Raw genomic sequence first — 27,058 nt, 5'->3', positions numbered from 1 at the left:
TATATATATATATATATATATATATATATATATGGTATGATTTTTTTGTATGACATGAATTATATCATTGGGAAAAATGACATTGTAGCACTATTAATTGTTGTTTTTAGTCCGATTTGGTCACTAAAGTATTTTTTTTGTACAATATGTCATTGTTTTGTCCATTAACTTGTGCAATCGTTTTTCTTCTGTGACAATGTCAGTGTCATGTATTTGGCTTCTAACCTTGTTCAACACCAAAAAACAAACATTTAGAAATAGATTTACATTTTGTTATGGAATGCGTTGTCATTGGGCATGTTCGCATTTTGCATGTTCTATTTGCACACCATTTTACTGATTAATTTACTAAGGGCCTCCCTACACCTTTATTTTTAGATTTTCGAAACAGATGAAGTATACAAGAACCTCCAGCTCAATCTGATTGAGGAGTGTTAGATATATATATATATATATATATATATATATAATATATATATATATATATATATATATATATATATATATTATCTTTCTTGTATCATGTAGGGGTCTCTTTGTAAATACCAAAACATTTCCACTCACTTCCATTTTCTTTTCTTAAACCTAACAAAAATTATCAAAATCACATAACTAGCATGAAATAACGATCCATTCATCAAATTGCATTTTAACATATAATCAATAAGCTGAGCAGTTAAGTATCCTTCTGCAATTTTTTTCTGCTATCTTTCTACTCACAATAAATATTGACAAATAGATTAAAATATTATCAATTTTATTAATTGTAATACATTTTAATATTTGATATGGTAGGATGATAAATAAAAATAAATAAAGAAAGATATTTAAATTTTCAATCAATAAACACATAATTTTAACAAGAAAAAAAAGAGAAAACTCCAGAAAAGTCTCTAATTCACGAAAAAGTCCAAACTAAAATTTGTTTACGAAAAAGTTCTAATTACCGGTAAAAATGACGATCTGACATTTTTTTTTTCCAATTTTTCTTCGGTTTCAATACTTACAATGTTTCATTAAAGTCTCATTATTTTACTATAATTTATGAATAAGTCCTAAATTATGGTAAAATAATGGGACTTTAATAAAATTATGGTAAAATAATGAAACTTTAATGAAACCGAGTAAGTATTAAAATCGATAAACCGGAAAAAAAAATGGTCAAATCATCATTTTTATCGATAATTAGGATTTTTTCGTAAATAAATTTTACTTTGAAACTTTTTCGTAAATTATAGAAATATTAAAACATTATGTTATTACACAATCACTTTTGACATATAGTTTTTAATCCATTATCCAGTGGGAAAATGACTTATTATGTTAATTAATTTTTCGGTATGTTCACATTTAGGTAACTATTTTTTTTTTTTGTATATATCTAGGTAACAAACTTGTTGAAAGTGTTCGCATATGATCATTATTACTTGCTATAGTAGGTTAAATCCCAGATGTAGACATTTTCGAAAAGTTCGTTACCTACATATGTAAAAAAAATAGTTACCAAAATATGAACAAAGGAAAAGTAAAAATAAATTACACAAATGGTCCTTATGGTTTGGGAGATGTAACATACACTTTAGTAACCTTGTTTAATTATCATGTTTCATATGATTGTTAGTTTAAAAATGAATATTATTATATATTATGTTGTTTTAAACGTTTAAAGTAGGTAGTTATAGTAAAATAGAATTGTAAGCGTTTAAAAAAATATATATATTATTTTCGGTATGGTTTTAAGCGTTGATTTCTAACGAAATAGGTTTATAATATTTGAAGTTAAACTAAGTTTAGAATCATTTGGAATGTATTAGAGGTGATAGGGAAGTCTTATGTGATTCCGATCAAAAAGTCAACTATCGGAATTAACGAAAGTATAACGTCTAAGTTGAAAATAATTAAATCTGATTTTATTGGAAGATCTTTTCTGGGATATTTTTATTGGAAGTTGTAAATTATCTCGTTAGAAACGTTCAGGCGAAAACCTCATCGAAAATGGAGTTTCGAGCGAAAAGTTATGCAATTTTTAGTGTTTAGGGGTAAAACGGGTACCCAAACCGGGTCAAACCCGACCCAACTCGGGTTTTTACCCATTGAAACACGATTTTGAGTCATTTTCCTGCCATTTTCAGTTCGTCACCATCCCTATGGGAGATTTTCACATACATGATCAATCTTGATCAAGTTTTGAAGATTAAATCAAGATTTTGAGTGTTCTTGAAGTATCAAGTCTAGTAATCAAGGTATGAACTCTTAATTTTTGGATTAACCCTTGTAATTAGTGAGTTATTAAGAGATTAGGGTTTGATCAAAGTGGGTTTACCACTGATTTAATGAAATTAGGCATGAGTTTATGTTATTAACCTAGAATCTTAAATGGAAATCAAGTAACTACATGTAAACTTGAGAATTAATCATATGGTTTAAGAGTAATTAGTGAAAATTAATAATGAAACCCATGGTTTATACTTGAATTAGAATGGATTACTAAAATATTCAGTGTTATCATTGTAAAAGAAGAACTTGATGATATTGATCATGAGGTTTGATCATGTAAAGGGTAAAATGAAATTATAAAGGGTATAATTGTCCTGTTTTTGTAAAAATCACCAAAAATTATAGAAAAATCGTATGGAGATGTGCTATATATCCCTGGAAAGCTGAGAATGTCTACTTTGATTTTTGTTTTAAAACCAAAATCTAATTCCGGACTTAAAATGGGTGAAAACAGCTATATGTTCAGTGCAGTAAGGCTGAATTTTGACAGCTTTGGAACATTTTGACAGCTTTAGGATGCTGTTTTGTAAAATTCATAGTAAATTATAGAAAAATCATAAAAATGTGAGGTCAGTTGCATTAGAAAGATATAAGAGTCTATTTTGTAAATATGTATAATTTATTAGTTATTTTGACATTTAATAAGGGTAAACAGATCTGCAAGTGACAGCTATACAAAGAACAAAAACTAAAATTTCTAAATTGAAAACAACATAACTTGAGAGTAGTTGAGTAATTGCTTATGAAATTTGAAATATGAACTCCAGGGGTATAATTGAAGGTTTTAGAGGCCTGAGGATGGTGTAATTTCATCAGAAAAAGAGGAATTTTATCGCAACATTCGGTTACAGCACAGTGAGTTCAATATAGGAACAATTGTATGTTATGTGTTATATGTGCAATGTGATTTCTTGTGTTATTGATCTAAGTGGTTATTACTTGATATTGATTTTGATGCCTTTGGCCATGTAGAGCATGACTCGTATCACTTTGGTATTGGCTTTGTGCCTTTGACCATGTAGAGCATGACTCGTATCACTTTGGTATTGGCTTCGGGCTAGGTAGGGCTGAAAGCCTGTATATTCTAGCAACATGATTAAAAGGGATTGTGTTTTATGTGCCTCTTGGGCTGGAATTTATGATGCTTATGATCCTAAATTATTGTGTCTTAATTATTGTAATCCCTTGAATCTAACTGTTTATTGATTTGGAAAGTCCTTCATTTGATACACATATAAGCCTTTGTTGTCCTTTGTTTCTTTTTGTTCCTGTCATATTGTTATGTATATGGCATAGCGTTATATTGTATCTATTTTTGAACTCACTAAGTGACGCCCACTTATCCCTTTTAGTGTTTAACTATTTCAGGTGATAAGCATCCAGAGTAAACAGGCTTTGTTGGAGGACTTAGAGTAGTTGACACTACTACGTTTTTACTTGGTATACATATATGTATATGGATTATAAATTCCTGGGTAGTTATGTATTTATACAACTAGTTATGAAACTTTGTAAAAACCCTTTTAGTTGGTTTGTATCCATGCTTTTGTATTTAGACCACTAGTGTGAATTATAATTATGAATATGCATGTAGCATGTTTGGCTTTATGGTAATTTTAGTGAATGGGGTCTTACAATTATGGTATCAGAGCACTGGTTTAAGCGAACTAAATACCACGAATTGGTATTTAGACTTAAACTGTTGGAAGTTCAATATATGAACAGATTTATTGTCCGTATATGGATACAAACCATAGGAAAGACTTAAGTAATTATTCAGATGTGAACATATCAAAAAAATTAATTTATCTAAGATGGTAAAAATTTATCAAACACTCTTGTACTTGAGTTGGACAACCACGCATGATATCCTATTTTAAAATTAAAGTCGCATTAATTCTTCTATAACAAATAGGAACACGTTTCTCTACAAAAGTTATAAATATGCAAATATGTCATAACTTTTAATCATAAAAATAAAGCATATTTTTAACAAACAAACTAGCATGCATTTGATATATTTTATCAACAAAATTATAATCATCAAGACGGCATATTTTAACATAAATACTAAAAAACATAAAATAATTTTCAAACAAAATTATAATAACTTTTAGCATGCAATGTGGGACCTAACACATACCAAATAATCAATAAATCTAGGGGTGGAATTGGTACGGTACCAAGTTTTTTTTTTCTCCAAACCGTATACCGTACCAACTATAGTTGGTATAAGATTTTAGCTACTAGTACTATACCAAGTGTACTTGGTACCAATTAATTTGGCTACCAACAAATTTGGTTGGTATATACCAAAATTTTTAACTAATATGTATTATACATGTATATAAGTTGAATTTGTAAATATTTGATCGTTGCTTCACTCACTTCTGGTAGTATTTGTTTTTTTGGAAACCGCTAAAAGGATTAAAAGAGGTCCACCTCTAGCAAGTTGTTAAAGGAAACAAATGGTAACAGTACAAGTACAAGGAATGAGAATTTAGTATTCCTTTTTAAGTTTTAGTGTATGTATCACTGATCTTATTTATATCAAACAAAAAGTATCAAGAAATTTGTCAGCCAATGTGTTAGTTTAGTAATTCTAAGACTTGTTAGTTGTTATTCTGTAACAACTGTCAAATTTCGGTCAAGTCAAAGTCAACTAAAGTCAACAAGTCAAACCGTTTGACTCAATTTGCCCTTGGGTACTAGAATTTACATTATGAAACTTCTACATAACTCTCTATTCTAATGAGGAATCATAAAGCAAAAAGTGCGAACACCTAGATCTCCTTAACCTAAAACTATGGTACGTGGCAAGCCAAACCGATAAAACAATGTTGCATACTCATCGGGAGTGTGTAAGATCTTTAAACAAGGCTTAACAGGGTTTACGAACCTTGCATTGCGAAGTCGGACACTCACAAATGCCACACTCGAAACCTCTCTCAATCGTTTTCACTCTATCTCTCTCTATTTGAAATCTCTCTAAGTATGTGAAATCTCTCCCAAATCTCTCTAAGTATGTGAAATCTCTCCCAAATCTCTCTAAGTATGTGAAATCTCTCCTAAAACTCTCTTTGTATGAGAAATCTCTCTAAGTATGTGAAATCTCTCCCAAATCTCTCTAAGTATGTGAAATCTCTCCCAAATCTCTCCAAGTATGTGAAATCTCTCTCAAATATCTCTCTGTATGAGAAATCTCTCCAAGAATGTCAAATCTCTCCCAAATCTCTCCAAGTATGTGAAATCTCTCTCAAATATCTCTTTGTATGAGAAATCTCTCCAAGAATGCCAAATCACTCCCAAATCTCTCCAAGTACGTGAAATCTCTCCCAAATCTCTCTTCAAAGTTTCCCGTAACTTTTTGGAATCATTCGGGTCATTCCGACCCTTAATCGGGTCAAAAACGGCTTAAAACGGGGTAAAAACGAGAAAAATGGACATTAGGAACCGAAACCTCTCGAGGAGAGAGAGAAGCTTCTTAGGACCCGAAGGTCCTCTTAGGGACCGAGAGCAAGAGGACCGAACCCGAGCCCAGGAGGAACCGAACCCGAGAGCAGGTGGAACCGAACCCGAGCCCAGGAGGAACCGAACCCGAGAGTACTGTTCACTACTGTTCATTCGGTTCATTTCGGGTCTGACCTTCGCCTTCGCCTTCGCCTTCGCCTCTCGCTTCCTCACCCCTTCGTTTCCTTCTATTCGCCTCGTTTCCGGCTACAGCCCCCAGCAAGGACCGAACCTCGGCCTAGGGACCGAGAGGTCTCGCTAGGAATGCCTTTCTTCCCGGTTTTCGCGTAGTTTTGCGTTTAAGGCCCGTTTTTAATTATTTTAACGCGGGATTTTCACCCAAAATCATATTTTAACATAATAAACCCTAAATATTCGCAATTTAATCATATTTTCATAAAAATCTTTATTTAAATAATAAAAGCAAGTGGGTAAAGTACAAAGAGGTGGAGTGTTGACTTTGCTTTACCTTATGACACAAGCAACCACTCCCACACCCACTCTATGGCCAGCCACACCTCCCCACCTTACCTAGGTCACATCAATGTCCTTTCCACTCAATTATCACTCTTTCCCACGTTTTTGAGAGCTGAATATTCATCCTCTCTCCTCACTTCTCTCATTTGCTCTCATTTCACAAGAAGATCAAATTCTTTCCTCTCTCACTTTCTCTCTCTAGAAATTCGAGACTCGAGGGCTGATCTTGAGTTTTTCCTCCACATTTGGTAAGCATAATCCATTCTCTTTATGATTATCTCACTTATTTCCACTCAAATCATGGATATCTTACACAAACTCCATTATATTTGTGTTAGAGCTTCGAATCTTCAAGTGATTCTCCAAGTGTTCTTGGGTTGAACACTTCTCTTCTTCAACACTTATCTACTGAAATCACTCAAGGTGAGTTCATACCCCTACATTTTCATGTTTTCTCAAGTTTTCAGGGGGGGAATACAAGTTAAAACACTAAGAACATAACTAAAATTTTCTAACAGCCTTCATCAGAAAAGTTCAACTCCATTCACGGACTGTTTTGGGCATCTTAAACATTTTTGTTTTCAAAACTGTACAAGTTGCAAATAGTTCAAGTTTTTATCTTTAAAATGACTACTTGCACATCTCCATACGATTTTTCTACAATTTATGGTGATTTTTACAAAACTGCCTATCATTTCAAACAACAATCCGGACCAGTCTATGATTTTGGACTTTTTCACCCAAGTTGGAGGTCATTAAAAATCGTGATAAAAATTATGAGTAAACTAGACACATTTTGTGAACTCTCAGAATTTACGGATCTAGTTTTCGACTTCGTATGATTTTTCTATGATTTTTCCAAAAGAGTGCAGAAAAGCTAAAGTTAGCCAACAGCATATAAATATCATAACACTTTGTATTATGTTGAGCAAAGTGTGTAATCATAAGTTCAAATTATTGAATGTGTTTCTTTGTTAGTTTATCATCATGAACTGAAACTAAGTCATTCGTAATAAATATTATGTATTCATTTTTGAACAAGTATAATAAACTATAAAGAGTATAGTTTAATAAATTCATAACACTAATACATTTCCATAAAAGAGTTCATACATATTACATACATTTTAGATAAACTATAATAGGTATAGTTTATGATACATCACTCAACACACTCGTACAGAAAGGGTACATTCATACAGAAAAGATTTATATTCACACACATTTCACGTAAACTTGTTAACCTATATTGTGAGACTCTCTCTCTCTCTCTCTCTCTCTCTCTCTCTCTCTCCCTGTACGTCCGAGTGCGGGATATAATTCCTGGTAGTTATAATCAGAATCTCCTTGAGGGAGAACGTGATACTTGTATATAGATCTATATTGGGTTTGACACCCCACACCTTGCTGCTAGCTACAGTGGGACCTGCAGGTCTATGGGTGACAAATGTCATTTCAGTATTCGCGACGCCTGAGAACGTCGTGGCAGGTTCACATAGTCATAGTATGATTATAGCGACTCATATAGGGGTATAACAATCCATAAGTTTACGGGATTTTATTTTTAAAACCTAAATGAGTTTTATGTCGATTTAAAATCACTTTTTATCTCTACGAGTACAGATATTACTGTACACTTTTGGTTTTGGTAGTTACGACTACACATCATTTGAAACCACATTCATACCTTTAAGTATGGTCAATACTTGTTATTACTCGGTCCTCTAATTTAGGACTACATATATATAAAGTATTAACAAACATGAGAACATACAGAAATTTCATTTAATTCAAACGCGTCCATGTCCATTTAAGTACATAACATTTTCTATTAATAAGAAAGGTTACTTATACATTTTGGTCTTCAGTCACAAGACTACATTACACAGATTTTAAAGAAAATATCGGATTTTCTGGATACATATTCTAACGCTTTTACAAGGAGAACGATTTACTTTTCTATCGAAATCTCTTATGAACTCACCAACCTTTGTGTTGACACTTTTCAAAACTACTTGTATTCTCAGGAATTCAGTGAAAACAGGAAATCAACAACGTTTTGAGGATGGGACGATAAATCGTCAAACAGTTCATTTTGTATCATAATGTAATTTATGTGAATCATGTAAACATGTGCTTTGATGTAACGTTTTCAATTATATTTGTGATGGTTGTATTTACTTTGAGCACTATTATACTCATTGGTGTGATACTCTACATGAAGTCCTCCACCCCCGGACGTTTCCGCCATCCTTGGTTTGGGGGTGTGACAGATTGGTATCAGAGCATTGTTTATAGTGAACTCAGTATATCAAACCACATAAGATATACAAACTATAAATGCATTGGGACTAAGTCTCTGATTTAAAGTTTCAAAACAACTATACTTTTAGAAATAAATAGTTTCTTATTAAAGGTATACATGCATACATACATATTAAGGTCAGCACCACTTTAGAACAAAACAAAAGTAATGATTGTTGAATATCACAGGTAAGCTCGGGGATGTATGGTCAGTCCTGGGAGTGGCATAGCCTGATCAACTATGCTGGTCCGAGGAGTGATTAGCACATGCCCAAGAATAGTTGTGATATGGCAACAAGTCTAAAAACTTACCAACACTACCACAATGAGAACATTAGAATAGAACATGAGTTTAAAATACTATAGGAGTATTTTGTAATATCATAACTTATATGAAAACTAAATAGATCCTTAATAATAGGTCTATAGTCCCTAAGTGGATACTTTAAGGTTATATATAACTTAGAAATTATAGACTTAGAATTTGTGGTCATTACTTTACTTCCTTTTCCTTGTTTGGATGTGGACCTAGAGTGGGATCTGTGACATCCCCAAAAATCACGGCCAGAAAAGACCGGTTTTGTTTATGCTTTATAAAAATCAGAGTACTTTTCATAAAAATGTTGCGGAATTTGTTCCATGAAAAATACGATAAATACGTTATCAAAACATTTTCGAAGAAACGTATTTTATTTATGTTAAAATGTTTGGGATGTCATCGTCAATACAGAAACATAAGCATAAACAGAACTTACATTTATTTACACTAGTGGTCTACATCTCTTTAATCTCTCGGTGTGACTTCATATCAATACCTGTGATGTAAATAAACTGAGTGGGTCAGGTTGGGAAACCTGGTGAGTACATAGGGATTTCAATCCCACAATGTTATACCATATATATAGTTTAAAACTCACAAAATATACAATTTCACCATATATATATAAACAACTCTTATCCCACCCCGTCGATCCTCGCAACAAGGCTATCCATACTCTCGGACCTAAGATTAGTCGTTTTACCTACTCCATACTCCCGGATCAGAAATGAACGAATTTACCAAATCCATACTCTCGGACTAGGGACGAATGACTAATCCATACTCTCGGATTAATGATAAATGATTATGCCTAATCCATACTCTCGGACTAGGGACAATGACTAATCCATACTCTCGGATTAATAACGAATGATTATGCCTAATCCATATTCTCGGACTAGGGACAATAACTATGTCTAATCCATACTCTCGGATAAGTGACATATACTAACTTCTATTCTCTGAGTTTAACTCACTTGTACTCGTAAGAATATACTACCCAATATTCCTCATATTTAATTTAGGTCTACTCTTTATCCTAAATTATCAAATATAATCAGGTATGTTCTTTAACACGAATTTCAAGCAACATCAATTAACTCGCACATAAACATATAATTAATACTTCAATCAATACTTGTATTAAAATCATGTTCATGAAAGGGACTATGTACTCACTTGAAAGGTGGTGACTCAGCACTCGGACAGCGCTTCGATACTCTCAAAACAATTTCCTTCGATAAAACAGTGCGTTTTTCTCGAAAACCGGGCTTCGCTGGAGCAGCGTTTCCGAGCCGAAAGGCTCTGTTCTTGGGACTCCGGGAGCCTCGGGGCTTCTGTAACGACCCGTTTCCGGTATGTTAATTAATTTGATTTGGGCTAAGTTTTCAAGAGGGACTCGGCGAGTTCTAGCCTGACTCGCCGAGTCGGGTCGCGCATCTTGTGCACGTGGGAGCCGGCGACTCGGCGAGTCCATACCCTGGACTCGGCGAGTCCGTCCGTCTGGGTGAAACCCTAACTCCCCGGGTTTGCTCACTATTTAAACCCCATTATAGCCTCCATCTCGTCACTTTCCCCCTGAGAACACTGTGAGAAACCCTAAACCTTCCTCTTGTGAGCTTATAAGTGATCTTGTTCCATTTTGTGAAGGGGTGAAGAAGGAGAAGAAGAAGGAAGCAAGGAAACGAGTTCTAGTGCCAAGATCCAAGATCAAGTGTGAACTTATTGAGGTATTTTCGGAGTTCTCTTCTGGTTTCAGGCTTAAACTTCCATTAGAGCTCTTTTAAGGGCTATTTGATGCTTGTTCCAAGCTTTATGCTTGCTTGAATGTGTTATTAAGCCGAAATACCTTTGGATCTGAGTGTTGGGGTGTTGTAGAGTCCAGATCCACTGTCTTTTTGGAGTTACATTGCTTATTAGCCATGGATCTACCCTTATTGTGCATATTTTAGTCTTATTTCCCTCATTCAGGTGGTTGTGCACGTAAAGTTGGAAACTTTACGTGGTAAAACAGCTTAATGGACCTAGATCTATCATTTGCATGTGTTGGATTCAAGAGAAATCGAGTAAAAATATGTTGCATGGCGGCGACTCGGCGAGTCGGAAGAACGACTCGACGAGTCAGGTCGTGAGTCCCGAGTTCTTCAGTTTCTTCAGTGTCGAGTGGACGAGGTGAGTTAGGGAGTGGACTCAGCGAGTTAAGAGTAGACTCAGTGATGGAAGGACTCGGCGAGTTTGTTCATACAACTCGGCGAGTCCAAGGCAATCTTCTTGAGGATCAAGAACAACTCGTCGAGTCTGTTCATCTGACTCGGCGAGTCGGATGAAGATCATCTGAGTTCTTGGATCCAGAGGGTACTCGTCGAGTCGATGCCACACTCGACGAGTAACAGCATGTAAGAGTTGAGCGGAGAGTCTAGGACTCGGCGAGTCGGGTATCCCGACTCGGCGAGTCAGCCCTGAGTAGTCAACTTTGACCAAGGGTAAAAGAGTCATTTTACCCTGAGTGTAGTGCTAGTGATTGATTGAGTGCGTTTATGGATTTGTAGCCGAGGAGATTCAGGAGCAGCAGCCGTTAGCTTTTCGAGCCACACACTCATCCGCTAGCTTACGAGGTGAGTTTTCCTTCCCGTAGGGGCGGGTCTAAGGCCACAATGCCGGCCCGTCCAGTTAATAGTAGTTTCCGGACTTCGGTCCGATGTAGTAGTTAGTATGTTTGATGCCTTCGTGGTTCAGACATAATTCATGTGCTATGTGTTATGTGTTTTATGTTCCGGGTTGCGGCCCGATGCAGTATGCGATATGTTTGTTATGATATGCTATGCTATGCTCAGTCAGTTCCGGGCTCCGGTCCGATGCAGGGGACACGGTCCCAGTCAGTTCCGGACTTCGGTCCGATGCAGTCAGTTCCGGACTTCGGTCCGATGCAGCCAGTTCCGGACTTCGGTCCGATGCAGTCAGTTCCGGACCCCGGTCCGATGCAGTCAGTTTCGGACTCCGGTCCGATGCAGTTAGTTCCGGACTTTGGTCCGATGCGGGGGACAAGGTCCCAGTCAGTTCCGGACTTCGGTCCGATGCAGTTTCCGGGCCCCGGCCCGATGCAGTGGGCAAGGCCCAATATGTGTTTATATGTTGTTGTATGGTATGTGGTAAGTTGGGGGAGCTCACTAAGCTTCGTGCTTACAGTTTCAGTTTTGGTTTCAGGTACTTCCGCAAGCAAAGGGAAGAGCTCTGGATGACGGCATCGCACACACCACCGTTTCAGCTTTAGTCTGGATTTGATTTAGTTGTTGTTTTTGGATATAGCATGTTACAGTTTCCGCACAGTACTTTATTATATTTTGGGACATATCACGCATGGTTTATTTATATGATACTCTGATTATAGTTTTGATGGTATTAAAAACGAAATTTTTGGGTCGTTTCAAGTTGGTATCAGAGCCCTGGTTTGAGGGATTCGGATACACTCTCGGGTGTATCTGAACTCAAACTAAAGGGAAATAAAAGATTTTTAATAAAATGTTTTTACAAAAGAATTTTGAAAACACTTAGAAGGAAAAGAATTGTTTTAAGAAAGAGGTGTGTGCATGCGGTCAACCGAGCTCAAGTAAGTACTCCCAAATTACCCATACAAGTTATTTGTTCAATTTCAGTTTAGTAGAACAGCATGCTAGAATAGGACTAAGGGTGTAGGAGAACGCCTTATGTGCCTGCTTATGTGTTACAGCTCTATGAATATTGCATGCTAGAATTGAGTAGACAGCAGTAGGATAGCCTGTTTAGGTTATGCCTGATAGTATGAGCTTAGCATCCTATGCTAGTGCAGTTTCTTGTTATAAGAATAGCTTGCGTGAGTCTGTTTCCCTTGTCTGAATGCTGCTTGCTTTGTGCTTAGTGGGATTCCGAGTAATGGGAGTTAGCCATTAGGTGGACACGTCACACCACATGTAATCAGGTTTGAATAATCCCAGAGTGCTGGAACTGGCCCTACTGCGCAGCTCTTGTTTGAGTTCAACCGTTGTAAGGACGGATCTTTTACTTGAAGGATTATCCGATCCTCATCACATGTGATGGTGTTCAGGTGATGGCTAACTGGCAGTGCAAGGAGACCTACAGCAGCTGAGGACCAGTCGTATTGAGCTCGAGTTTTCTCTAGGGCAAGCCTAGGGTGAGAGTAGCAGAGAATAGCAGCGGTAGAAGTGACTTGGGGAAGTCGAGGCAGTTCTTGAGGAAAGTATGGATAGATGTGGAAGGTAGTAGGGGCCCATACTACTGGAAGCAGAGGATCCGTACTCGAATCAAGGAAGGCCAAGATTAGACCAGGAAGCTAGTAGTCGTATCATGATCCCTTGAAATATTTCAATGTTCTGATGTTGTTATGATATGTTTCAGAATGGTAGTTTTGCGTCCGAGGCCAGCAGCCGGCAGTTCAGATGCCGGAGGAGGATCAGGATCGGGATCCGACCCGGAGGTCGGACAGATGGATGAGCAGACCAGAGAGTTCCTTTCTTCTGAGATTACTCGCATCATACTTGAGCAGACTCTTGTGATCTTCGGTTCGATCAAGGAGGGCATTTTGGAGATGATGGATGAGAGACTGAGTACCTTCCGTACTGAGATGGCGGCCGTGATGGGGTCGCGCACACTCACTTTCAGGGAGTTCAGGGCATGCGGGGCTCCTGACTACCACGGGGCACGGGACCCCATAGCGAGTACCAGGTGGTTGGCGTATGTGGCCAACGCATTCCGCACTAGCAGATGTCCCGAGGGGGACAAGGTCAGATTGGTGTCCTGTCTCCTGAAGGACAGGGCACGTGACTGGTGGGAGGAGGTAGGACATACCATCGGGGATGATGCGGCATTGGATGCCATGACCTGGGCTGATTTCTCTACCAGGTTCAGAGCGGAGTTCGCACCGGTCATTGAGGTGCAACAGTTAGCCAGGGAGTTCCAGGATCTTACCCAGACTACCGAGACAGTGGCGGAGATCACCGCCAAGTTCAGGGAGCGGGCCCTTCTTGTTCCTCAGTATGCAGCAGATGAGGAGATGAAGAAGGCCCGTTATCACGAGATGTTGCGGAGCGACATTCGTATGTTTGTGAGCCGGTCCAGTTGCAAAACACTGGACGACATGATTGCTAGAGCCAGAGAGAGGGAGATTGATCTCGAGATGGAGAGGAAGAGGAAACCGGAGGCGGTTTCGGGTGCAGGCAGTGTGGGCAAAAAGCCCAAGGTTTCAGATCACAGGTCCAGGGGTCAGCAGAGCCACGGTCGATGTGGCAAGTGTGGGAGGTTGCACGAGGGGGCGTGCAAGGCAGGGAGTTCCGGCTGCTACAAGTGCGGTCGGACCGGGAATATGAGTAGGGATTGTACGGCCCCTGCCACTACGGTTACAGCATCGGATCTGATTTGCTTTCAGTGCAATCAGAGGGGACACAAAAGGTCCCAGTGTCCCAGTTTAGCTGCAGCAGGGAAGGTGCATGCACCCGCCCCTGCTACTTTGAGGATCACGGATGGCCGTCAGGGCCGAGCTGATGCACCGGTGGCGAAGAGCAGGGCATTTCAGATGACAGCAGAGGAGGCGCGAGCGACTCCTGATGTGGTGACGGGTATGTGTATTTCTTTCATCTTTTAATTATTAATATATCATTTGAATATTATTTGATGGTACGCTTTATTTAGGGTCGTTCTCGGTGAACGGCATCCCTACTTTGGTATTGTTTGACTCGGGGGCCACCCGATCATTTGTATCGCTTGCGCTTAACAAGAGATTTAGCAGAGCTCCGGGGGAACTGGATTGTCCATTAGAGGTTGAGATAGCAGATGATAGAACCGTGAGGGTCGACAAAGTATATAGAGGGTGTTCCCTTCAGATATTTGAGGAGCAGTTTTCAGTGGATTTGGTTCCGATTCCCCTGCGCGGGAATAAAGTTATTGTGGGAATGGATTGGCTAAGCCCCAATGGGGCGGTGATTGATTGTGAGATTCAGCTAGTGAGGGTTCGCACTCCCAGTGGGGGAGAGATAGTGGTTCAGGGCGAGAGGCCCCAGCGAGGATTGACCTTCTGCTCTGCTGCTAGGGCGAGGCGCTACGTTCAGCAGGGTTGCGCCGGTTATGTAGCCTACGTCTTGGATGCCCGGGATAAGGGCAAGACGACGATCGATGATGTTCCTATTGTTCGAGATTACCCGGATGTGTTTCCTGAGGATTTGCCGGGGATACCTCCTGAGAGGCAGGTTGAGTTCAGGATCGACCTGGTTCCTGGTGCGGCTCCGATAGCCAAAGCACCATATCGACTTGCTCCCCCTGAGATGCAGGAGTTGTCTACACAGCTTCAGGAGCTGTTAGACAAGGGTTTCATTCGACCGAGCAGTTCGCCTTGGGGAGCGCCGATCATATTTGTAAGGAAGAAAGACGGGTCGCATCGGATGTGTATTGATTACCGGGAGTTGAACAAGGTAACGGTGAAGAACCGTTACCCACTTCCGAGGATAGATGACTTGTTTGATCAGCTCCAGGGAGCGTCTTGGTTCTCCAAGATCGACCTACGCTCCGGTTACCACTAGATGAGGGTCAGGGATGAGGATGTTCAGAAGACTGCTTTCAGGACCCGGTATGGTCATTATGAGTTTGTGGTGATGCCATTTGGGCTCACCAATGCCCCAGCCGCGTTCATGGATCTCATGAACCGCGTGTGCAGACCGATGCTGGATCGGTCAGTGATAGTGTTCATCGATGACATCTTGGTGTATTCCAAGACGCAGGGACAGCACGAGGAGCACCTGTGGGAGGTGTTGGAGACTTTGAGGAGGGAGAGACTGTTCGCTAAGTTCTCCAAGTGCGAGTTCTGGTTACGCGAGGTGCAGTTTCTTGGGCATCTCGTTAATCAGAAGGGTATTTTGGTTGACCCGGCCAAAATTGAGGCCGTGATGCAGTGGGAGGTCCCGAGGTCTCCATCTGAGATTCGGAGCTTCCTAGGATTGGCAGGGTATTATCGGAGGTTTATTCAAGATTTCTCCAAGATAGCAGTGCCGCTCACCCGACTAACCAAGAAGTCGGTAGTTTTTCGTTGGGGGCCTGAGCAGCAGGCGGCGTTCGAGACTCTCAGGCAGAGATTGTGCGAGGCTCCAATCCTTACCTTGCCAGAGGGTGTTGAGGATTTCGTGGTCTATTGTGATGCTTCGATCACAGGTATGGGAGCAGTGTTGATGCAGCGAGGCCATGTGGTGGCTTATGCCTCGAGACAGTTGAAGCCTCACGAGGTTAATTATCCTACCCACGACTTGGAGCTGGGGGCAGTTGTATTTGCCCTCAAGATTTGGAGGCATTACCTGTATGGGGTCCGCTGTACTATCTACACGGACCACAAGAGTTTACGATACCTTATGGATCAGCCGAGTTTGAATATGAGACAGAGGAGATGGTTGGACGTGCTGAAGGACTATGACTGTGAGATCCTGTATCATCCAGGGAAGGCCAACGTGGTGGCCGATGCCCTGAGCCGTAAGGTGTCGGCGGCCCCTATCAGGGATTTGTGTATGAGGATGACGGTAATCACTCCTTTGTTGGAGCGGATCAAGGAGGCTCGGATGGAGGGTCTCAAGGAGGAGAGGCAGAAGTGCGAGAGGATAGTGGGTCGAGTAGCCTCGTTCGACTACGATAGTCGGGGTTTGATGACGCTTCATGGTAGGGTGTGGGTACCGTACTGGGGTGGGGTACGGCAGGTATTGATGGACGAGGCTCATAAGTCTCGATTTTCTATCCATCCAGGGGCGACGAAGATGTATCGAGATCTTCGACCTGATTATTGGTGGCCCTGCATGAAGCGGGACGTCTCTTGGTACGTTGAGAGGTGCTTGACCTGCCGGAGGGTCAAGGCGGAGCACCAGAGACCTCACGGCAAGATGCAGCCGTTGGACATTCCCGTGTGGAAATGGGAGGACATCACCATGGATTTTATCACCAAACTTCCCAGGACCGCACGTGGAGTAGATTCGATATGGGTAGTGGTGGATCGATTGACGAAGAGTGCCCATTTTATTCCGATCTAGGAGAGTATATCGGCGGAAAGGTTAGCCGATATCTATGTGCGGGAGATTGTGGCACGTCATGGAGTGCCGGTATCGGTAGTGTCGGACCGAGATGTTCGCTTCACGTCCAGATTCTGGAAGCGGTTTCACGACGAGATGGGTACTCGTCTCCATTTCAGCACCGCTTTTCATCCTCAGACTGACGGGCAGAGCGAGAGGACGATTCAGACTCTCGAGGACATGCTTAGGGCATGCGTTCTGGATTTTGGGGGCTGTTGGGATACGTATCTTCCCTTAGCGGAATTCTCGTATAACAACAGCTATCATGCGAGCATTGATCGACCTCCTTTTGAGATGTTATATGGCAGGAAGTGCAGGACCCCGATTTGTTGGGGCGAGGTTGGTCAGCGGGTTATGGGGAGCACCGAAGTGGTGCTCAAGACGACGGAACTGATCCAGCAGGTCCGTAGTAGACTGCAGACTGCGCAGAGTCGGCAGAAGAGCTACGCCGACAAGAGGCGTTCAGACTTGGAGTTCCAGGTAGGAGACATGGTTCTTCTGAAGTCTCACCTTGGAAAGGTGTCATCAGGTTCCGGAAGAGGGGCAAATTGGGCCCCAGATTTATTGGTCCTTTCAGGGTTTTGGCCCGGGTGGGTCGGGTTGCTTACCGGTTAGATCTTCCTGAGGAGCTCAGTTTGATACACAACACCTTCCATGTGTCGCAGTTGAGGAAGTGTTTAGTGGACGAGACAGCGGTCGTTCCCTTGGAGGATATCCAGGTCGATAGCGGCTTGAATTATATCGAGAAGCCGATAGCAATTTTGGAACGGAAGACCAAGACCTTGAGGAACAAGGTAATTCAGCTGGTAAAGGTGCAGTGGCAGCATCGGAAGGGGTCTGAATGGACATGGGAGGTTGAAGAAGAAATGAGAACGCACTACCCGGAGTTATTCGCAGACCCAGCCGTAGCAGACTTCGAGGGCGAAGTCTGAAACAAGTGGGGGAGAATTGTAACGACCCGTTTCCGGTATGTTAATTAATTTGATTTGGGCTAAGTTTTCAAGAGGGACTCGGCGAGTTCTAGCCTGACTCGCCGAGTCGGGTCGCGCACTTGTGCACGCGGGAGCCGGCGACTCGGCGAGTCCATACCCTGGACTCGGCGAGTCCGTCCGTCTGGGTGAAACCCTAACTCCCCGGGTTTGCTCACTATTTAAACCCCATTATAGCCTCCATCTCGTCACTTTCCCCCTGAGAACACTGTGAGAAACCCTAAACCTTCCTCTTGTGAGCTTATAAGTGATCTTGTTCCATTTTGTGAAGGGGTGAAGAAGGAGAAGAAGAAGGAAGCAAGGAAACGAGTTCTAGTGCCAAGATCCAAGATCAAGTGTGAACTTATTGAGGTATTTTCGGAGTTCTCTTCTGGTTTCAGGCTTAAACTTCCATTAGAGCTCTTTTAAGGGCTATTTGATGCTTGTTCCAAGCTTTATGCTTGCTTGAATGTGTTATTAAGCCGAAATACCTTTGGATCTGAGTGTTGGGGTGTTGTAGAGTCCAGATCCACTGTCTTTTTGGAGTTACATTGCTTATTAGCCATGGATCTACCCTTATTGTGCATATTTTAGTCTTATTTCCCTCATTCAGGTGGTTGTGCACGTAAAGTTGGAAACTTTACGTGGTAAAACAGCTTAATGGACCTAGATCTATCATTTGCATGTGTTGGATTCAAGAGAAATCGAGTAAAAATATGTTGCATGGCGGCGACTCGGCGAGTCGGAAGAACGACTCGACGAGTCAGGTCGTGAGTCCCGAGTTCTTCAGTTTCTTCAGTGTCGAGTGGACGAGGTGAGTTAGGGAGTGGACTCAGCGAGTTAAGAGTAGACTCAGTGATGGAAGGACTCAGTGAGTTTGTTCATACAACTCGGCGAGTCCAAGGCAATCTTCTTGAGGATCAAGAACAACTCGTCGAGTCTGTTCATCTGACTCGGCGAGTCGGATGAAGATCATCTGAGTTCTTGGATCCAGAGGGTACTCGTCGAGTCGATGCCACACTCGACGAGTAACAGCATGTAAGAGTTGAGCGGAGAGTCTAGGACTCGGCGAGTCGGGTATCCCGACTCGGCGAGTCAGCCCTGAGTAGTCAACTTTGACCAAGGGTAAAAGAGTCATTTTACCCTGAGTGTAGTGCTAGTGATTGATTGAGTGCGTTTATGGATTTGTAGCCGAGGAGATTCAGGAGCAGCAGCCGTTAGCTTTCCGAGCCACACACTCATCCGCTAGCTTACGAGGTGAGTTTTCCTTCCCGTAGGGGCGGGTCTAAGGCCACAATGCCGGCCCGTCCAGTTAATAGTAGTTTCCGGACTTCGGTCCGATGTAGTAGTTAGTATGTTTGATGCCTTCGTGGTTCAGACATAATTCATGTGCTATGTGTTATGTGTTTTATGTTCCGGGTTGCGGCCCGATGCAGTATGCGATATGTTTGTTATGATATGCTATGCTATGCTCAGTCAGTTCCGGGCTCCGGTCCGATGCAGGGGACACGGTCCCAGTCAGTTCCGGACTTCGGTCCGATGCAGTCAGTTCCGGACTTCGGTCCGATGCAGCCAGTTCCGGACTTCGGTCCGATGCAGTCAGTTCCGGACCCCGGTCCGATGCAGTCAGTTCCGGACTCCGGTCCGATGCAGTTAGTTCCGGACTTTGGTCCGATGCGGGGGACAAGGTCCCAGTCAGTTCCGGACTTCGGTCCGATGCAGTTTCCGGGCCCCGGCCCGATGCAGTGGGCAAGGCTCAATATGTGTTTATATGTTGTTGTATGGTATGTGGTAAGTTGGGGGAGCTCACTAAGCTTCGTGCTTACAGTTTCAGTTTTGGTTTCAGGTACTTCCGCAAGCAAAGGGAAGAGCTCTGGATGACGGCATCGCACACACCACTGTTTCAGCTTTAGTCTGGATTTGATTTAGTTGTTGTTTTTGGATATAGCATGTTACAGTTTCCGCACAGTACTTTATTATATTTTGGGACATATCACGCATGGTTTATTTATATGATACTCTGATTATAGTTTTGATGGTATTAAAAACGAAATTTTTGGGTCGTATTTTTGGGTCGTTTCAGCTTCCTTCGGGTGCTAGGGGGTTTACCTAGGCTTTTAGGGGGGGTTAGGGAGCTTAGAGAGAGAGTTTAGAGAGAGAAAGAAGAGGGGTGAGGGATGAGGAAATGAGGGAACCCGACACCTCTATTTATAGGGGAGGATTCTGATGGACTCGCCGGGTAGGGGGGACCTACTCGCCGAGTTGGTCCATGTGATGGCCTTCTGGTGGTGCCACGTGTCCAATTCTGGTGGTGCCACGTCACCCCTATCGCGTATCAGCCCTCAAACTTAGAAAAATCATAACTTTCGCATACGAGCTCCGTTTTCGACGTTCTTTATATCCACGCGTAGGTAAAATCAAGATCTACAACTTTCGTTTAGACTCTGTCGGCAATTTATTGACCGATCTCAAATTTAACAGTAGGAGGCGTTTAGACTGTTAAATGACCGCGAAGAGTTCATAACTCCTTCATACGGACTCCGTTTTCGTCTGTCTTTTTACTGTTGAGTTCCTATGAATGAGATCTTCAACTCTCATTTAGGTCGCGTAAGCCAAAAACCGCTCGAACTAAAATTCGAGTTTCGGGTCGTGCACTGCTAAGCCGAATCTTAGAAAAATCATAACTTCTTCATACGAAGTCAGATTTGGGCGTTCTTTTTATGGATTTTCTCGGTTTAACATATTCTACGACTTTCATTTAGATCATTATGGCTAAAAGGTCCTCCATCGTAAATTCACTATTTACGCTTCCCGATGCCGTGCCGGTTCCGTCGCGAAACTTCGACGGGCCATAACGTCTTCGTTATAACTCGGATTTCGGCGTTCTTTATATGTACGGAAACCTTGTGACATATTCTACAACTTGGTTAAGATTATTTATTCTAAATAATCTTTTATCGAAAAGTCATTTTCGACCCCTATTGCCTCTAAATTGACTAGCCCGGATCTGCGGGCGTTACAGAATCACTTATTCAAAGGTCTATCGTATCTTGTTATATGTAATTAGTATGCACTATATCATTACAAAAGTAACTAATAAGGATCACCCCTATAAGTAAGTGATAAAAGAGTTAGACACATAGTACTTATCTCCTCCACTTCTATTCTCGCAAATACGGTATAGCAAAATCCTACTTGCCGGACGACCCTTACTTTCCTAATCCGAACTCGAGGAATGGTGAATGGTTATGAGAAGAATCATAAGTGGGACCGGAGGTAATCAATCCTCCATGCATAGCAAGGGTTCCGCGAATCGTTTTGACTATATCGAACCTGTACCCCTTTGGACAATCGTGATCGAGGGTTGAACGTCGACAACAATGACAACAACCACCATGTGGAGACCAACAAGGGTGCTATGACCTCAACCACGGGGGACGGATGGACAGAGCCCTCCCGGCAAGGACCCGGCGGATCGCGATCATCGGGGATTAAAACAGGAAGACTACAATCTGAGTTCAGAAAACTGCGCACTACTATAGACCCCACCATCTCATGTACCGGTGACTCAGAATTATACTAATATTCCCGAGACCAACTCTCTTTTTAGGACCTTATCGCCACTCGTGAAGAGGAAAGAGAGTAACAGGGTAGGACACACAGCATTCAAAGAAAGGATGATTGTAGCCAAGCGTTGATTGGCAAAGCTACAAAATTGCATCGACCTTGCCTCAGGCATCACAAGGGATGGATCATCGTAAGTAGAGTTCATGCCGCTCACCAGACCTGGTAAATTAGCTTCATAAGTATGCGCTGGTGCTACTCGATTGTAAGTAAAATCACGACACTACAAATTAAGTGGTCATACTAATCGAGAAATATATCTACTATCAAAGCCCGCCCATGCACAAATGTGAAGTAGACCTGCATCGAGGTCAAAATTTTCACGGAAACCATAATTACTAAAGTCATATTAACAAGATGGGCTTATGATGTAGCTAACAGACTCGAATGTCTATCTAGGCTTAATTATATAACTAAGCATACATCAATAGGTCGTGATAAGGACCTAGCTTGGGTCAAGTATAAGGTTTCACTTGGATACCGAGCTACTAAAATACATGAGTTTATTATACAAAGAATCTCGTTATAAATTGTTTTCAGAACACCCTAAACAACCGAACTTTGATACAAATCGATATGAGATAAACTTAGTTAGAAAACTCGCGACATATAGCCATTCTAAAAACTCATTATCGTCTCACCTTTAAACATTTGTTGAGAAGTTTCTTCTTCATAGACCTATGGGTGCGATCATACCAGCACTAATGCACCGGATCCCATCAAAATTCCTCAAGTGTGTTCGGACAAACATGATTCTAAGAGGAGTAAAGCTTAACGTCCATATGAAACCTACTCCTACCTACTGCCATAACTCCATCTCGGGAGCGTTAGTAGAAACACTAAGAATAGTACAGTAATGTGCAAAAATTTATATGCGTAAATATAAATTGTAAGGATGCACTTAAGACAATCATTCCCACTAACGAAGTCGTTTTTCATCATGAAACAGAACTATGTCTTCACCAAGAGGCAACAAACCCACTAGCAAGGCGCCAACACTGCAGATAGACGCTGCTACTTTTCAGGCTGCAGTCACGGCAGCCGTGGCAGCCGTCATGGTGCAATTCAATACTAACAACATCAACAGGGGTGGAAGCGGTACTAACAATACAAATTGTGGTAACAATCAGGGACACCAATGGGTACCTACCAACAAAAATACCTCAGGCCATGAATCTACGAACAAGAAGAGAAAGTTTTGGGACATGAAAGAGCACCACCAATCTAAAGGATACACTAAAAGACAACAACCTAGGGCCGCCCCTACCATTAGAACAGTAGTCATGACACATGCCTCGACACTAGCCTTGGGGTCTGCCACCCAAATGCCTGCCAGACCATATGAGGGATCACTCCCGAAGTGCAACAAATGTGGCTTTCATCACCATGGGGCTTGCCGGGAGATGTATTGTAAAAAAACTGCAACAGGAAAGGGCATACCGTCCGTTTCTGTAAGATCCTGACCCAACACTTCCCTTCAATCACCTGCACCAAGGTAGGCCCAATATGCTACCTATGCGGTGAAACGGGACACTTCAAGAGAGAATGTCCAACTGAGAAGAACGATGAAGGAACAGGAGGAATGTGATGAACACACCAACAGGAGCAGCAAGGGAACCATGTTAGGACTTTTGTAATGTTCCCAACGACAAAACGTTTAAGTACTATATGTTTGTAATAAATTTGGTACGCTTACTAAAGTAACCTTCCTTCTAAAAAGTAGCTAAAACATTTTCTCTCTCATACAAATCAAATCAAAGACGTTCATATGTGACCTTAGGAGCATTACCTGTAAGTTGTGATGACCTTGTCCATACATCGGGGTTAATTTAAAATCAAAATACTTAAGTCTTGAAATAGATAATTCCATCCTGACTCCGATTCCATGTCTAGTATTAGGGGTTGAGTGGGGTCACCCACTCGACAATTTCACGATGTCAATTTACATACGACGATCATATACCGCTCGATCGTAAGGAGACCTGTCAGGAATCATGATATCAAGTATCATTACTGGCTATCGAAAACACCCCCACTACCAGTGCTAGACACTGTGGTATGAATCATCTACAATAATCATAACATCAAACAAAACAGAACACACAGAAAAGAAATACATGACACTCTATCACTCTAGTGATCTCTTCCTTCGAATACAACTTATCTCATGTTATCTAAAAAGATAGTGTTGTCGTATTCCAATTTTGATTGATATTGCCCTCGTCTTCCTGATTAAACGACTACAAAAGGGCCTTTCGCCTAACCCCTGGATATCAAAACTATCGTCTCTCATAAACATCCAGCACGGACCTTTGGGTCATCTTTCGCTGTGGAACTCCAAAACACGAACCAGAGGAGTGTCATACTTCCCGAAGCCTTATCACATGTATTTACAGGAGACCTTCGGGAATGTCGCGCATGTAGCAGACAAGATTCAATCATAGAAGCTTGGGATAGATATGGTACGAGTCCTGCCATGAGCTTCGGGATAAGGTTGCCCAGAAGGACGAGTAAATGTCCTACCATTCAAAAAGGCCTAGTCGCGTAAACCAAACCCACATGCTTCCTACCGAGCTACAAGAGCTATCAGGTCAAACCTGTCAAACTACTCAACAATGGAATTGAAGAACCAAGCTTCTCACCCTGAAAAGCTCTGGTCTTATTCTTCAAATTAGAAAGACAAACTGCTCATAATTCCATCGATTTCAGAGGCCCCGACAACATCTCTAATAGAAACCTTTACTATCTGTCTCGCATAGACGAATAGGCCGACCAACCGCAGGGAACGAGGTACCCTTCAGGATTTGGACCTGAGATCAGAATATCACCAGTCACGAGTATTAAAGAAGAATGTCCGAGAACAATCCTCCAATTTCGATGCAGACGCTGAAAGTTCGTAGTGATAACCCTCGGTTAGGACCAAACCCACTCGTTGGATTCATGAATGTAATAAATAGGATATACCATTCTTGCTAGGATCAGTTCATCATCGTCATTACAAATGACTTACTTATCTACCCTCGTAGTAAGAAGGAAACCAAGGAGAGCAGCTACAACAAACCACAAAAGCATTACGATCAGAGAAGTATTACCCGAAGTTCTCTAGATACGAGTTTTGGAATTGAGGAGTTCAATTCTCAAGACACATCGTTACCAAGGTGGAAATTCATAAGGACCCTTTCAATTGATCAAAACCGTTGAGAAACAGTCAGCACCGAAGGCGTTAGCAGAAATACGCCAAAATTCTGGGTCTCGCTGACCTACCGTCTTAGTTCCTTTGGAACTTCTCGAAAAATACGGACCCCCCTCCCAACTTTGACCCTAAAGGGAGCAACCCTTGACAGGAAGAGAAGCAAGAAGAAGAAACCTTTAGAACTCCAGTATAACCGACCAAATTCCTCAAGAAACACTCACTCTGGGAAGGCTTAGTACGCTTCAGAAAGCGTGGAAAGCCAATACCCCAAATAATTGTGTCTTTCGAGATTCTTGTCAGAATCAGCCCTGTAACTCGCTACTTCAATTTACTCCCGCGAGCTTGGTAAAGTACACCCTACCCAACACGTCCCAAAATTTACACGAAGTATCTATCCGACGAGACTCTAGCAATTCCCCTCGACGAGATCGAGTTCCACAAGAGCCTCACCTTCTTGGAAGAACCATGGTGACCATGGACCGAGGTCAAGCGGATGAAACAACACCACTTCCCATTAGTGAAAGTTCGCTGGAATACTAACCAAGGACCTAGAGTCACATGGGAGCGCGTGATTCAGTCGATTAGGAAGTATCCTCACTTCTCGGCTTGATTATTCATGCCTACTCCTTGCCTAAATTCAAATTTCGGGACGAAATTCCCTCTAACTGGGGGATGATGTGACAACTGTCAAATTTCGGTCAAGTCAAAGTCAACTAAAGTCAACAAGTCAAACCGTTTGACTCAATTTGCCCTTGGGTACTAGAATTTACATTATGAAACTTCTACATAACTCTCTATTCTAATGAGGAATCACAAAGCAAAAAGTACGAACACCTAGATCTCCTTAACCTAAAACTGTGGTACGTGGCGAGCCAAACCGATAAAACAATGTTGCATACTCATCGGGAGTGTGTAAGATCCTTAAACAAGGCTTAACAGGGTTTACGAACCTTGCATTGCGAAGTCGGACACTCACAAATGCCACACTCGAAACCTCTCTCAATCGTTTTCACTCTATCTCTCTCTATTTGAAATCTCTCTAAGTATGTGAAATCTCTCCCAAATCTCTCTAAGTATGTGAAATCTCTCCCAAATCTCTCTAAGTATGTGAAATCTCTCCTAAAACTCTCTTTGTATGAGAAATCTCTCTAAGTATGTGAAATCTCTCCCAAATCTCTCTAAGTATGTGAAATCTCTCCCAAATATCTCCAAGTATGTGAAATCTCTCTCAAATATCTCTCTGTATGAGAAATCTCTCCAAGAATGTCAAATCTCTCCCAAATCTCTCCAAGTATGTGAAATCTCTCTCAAATATCTCTTTGTATGAGAAATCTCTCCAAGAATGCCAAATCACTCCCAAATCTCTCCAAGTACGTGAAATCTCTCCCAAATCTCTCTTCAAAGTTTCCCGTAACTTTTTGGAATCATTCGGGTCATTCCGACCCTTAATCGGGTCAAAAACGGCTTAAAACGGGGTAAAAACGAGAAAAATGGACATTAGGAACCGAAACCTCTCGAGGAGAGAGAGAAGCTTCTTAGGACCCGAAGGTCCTCTTAGGGACCGAGAGTAAGAGGACCGAACCCGAGCCCAGGAGGAACCAAACCCGAGAGCAGGTGGAACCGAACCCGAGCCCAGGAGGAACCGAACCCGAGAGTACTGTTCACTACTGTTCATTCGGTTCATTTCGGGTCTGACCTTCGCCTTCGCCTCTCGCTTCCTCACCCCTTCGTTTCCTTCTATTCGCCTCGTTTCCGGCTACAGCCCCCAGCAAGGACCGAACCTCGGCCTAGGGACCGAGAGGTCTCGCTGGGAATGCCTTTCTTCCCGGTTTTCGCGTAGTTTTGCGTTTAAGGCCCGTTTTTAATTATTTTAACGCGGGATTTTCACCCAAAATCATATTTTAACATAATAAACCCTAAATATTCGCAATTTAATCATATTTTCATAAAAATCTTTATTTAAATAATAAAAGCAAGTGGGTAAAGTACAAAGAGGTGGAGTGTTGACTTTGCTTTACCTTATGACACAAGCAACCACTCCCACACCCACTCTATGGCCAGCCACACCTCCCCACCTTACCTAGGTCACATCAATGTCCTTTCCACTCAATTATCACTCTTTCCCACGTTTTTGAGAGCTGAATATTCATCCTCTCTCCTCACTTCTCTCATTTGCTCTCATTTCACAAGAAGATCAAATTCTTTCCTCTCTCACTTTCTCTCTCTATAAATTCGAGACTCGAGGGCTGATCTTGAGTTTTTCCTCCACATTTGTTAAGCATAATCCATTCTCTTT

The 27,058-nt window shown here is 41.7% G+C and overlaps 1 long non-coding RNA gene across 1 annotated transcript; it reads left to right on the top strand.

The window, feature by feature from the left end:
* Positions 1-2,131: 2,131 nt before the first annotated feature.
* On the top strand, positions 2,132-3,829 carry LOC145038665 (uncharacterized). The gene is made up of 3 exons (XR_013679489.1): positions 2,132-2,243; positions 3,045-3,132; positions 3,646-3,829. It is a non-coding gene; the product is annotated as an uncharacterized LOC145038665 (long non-coding RNA).
* Positions 3,830-27,058: the final 23,229 nt, after the last annotated feature.

This window comes from Lactuca saligna, chromosome 4, assembly GCF_052625555.1.
Source record: "Lactuca saligna cultivar CGN05327 chromosome 4, ASM5262555v1, whole genome shotgun sequence".
Taxonomy (NCBI): domain Eukaryota; kingdom Viridiplantae; phylum Streptophyta; class Magnoliopsida; order Asterales; family Asteraceae; genus Lactuca; species Lactuca saligna.
This window is presented reverse-complemented; position numbering and strand designations above follow the sequence as displayed.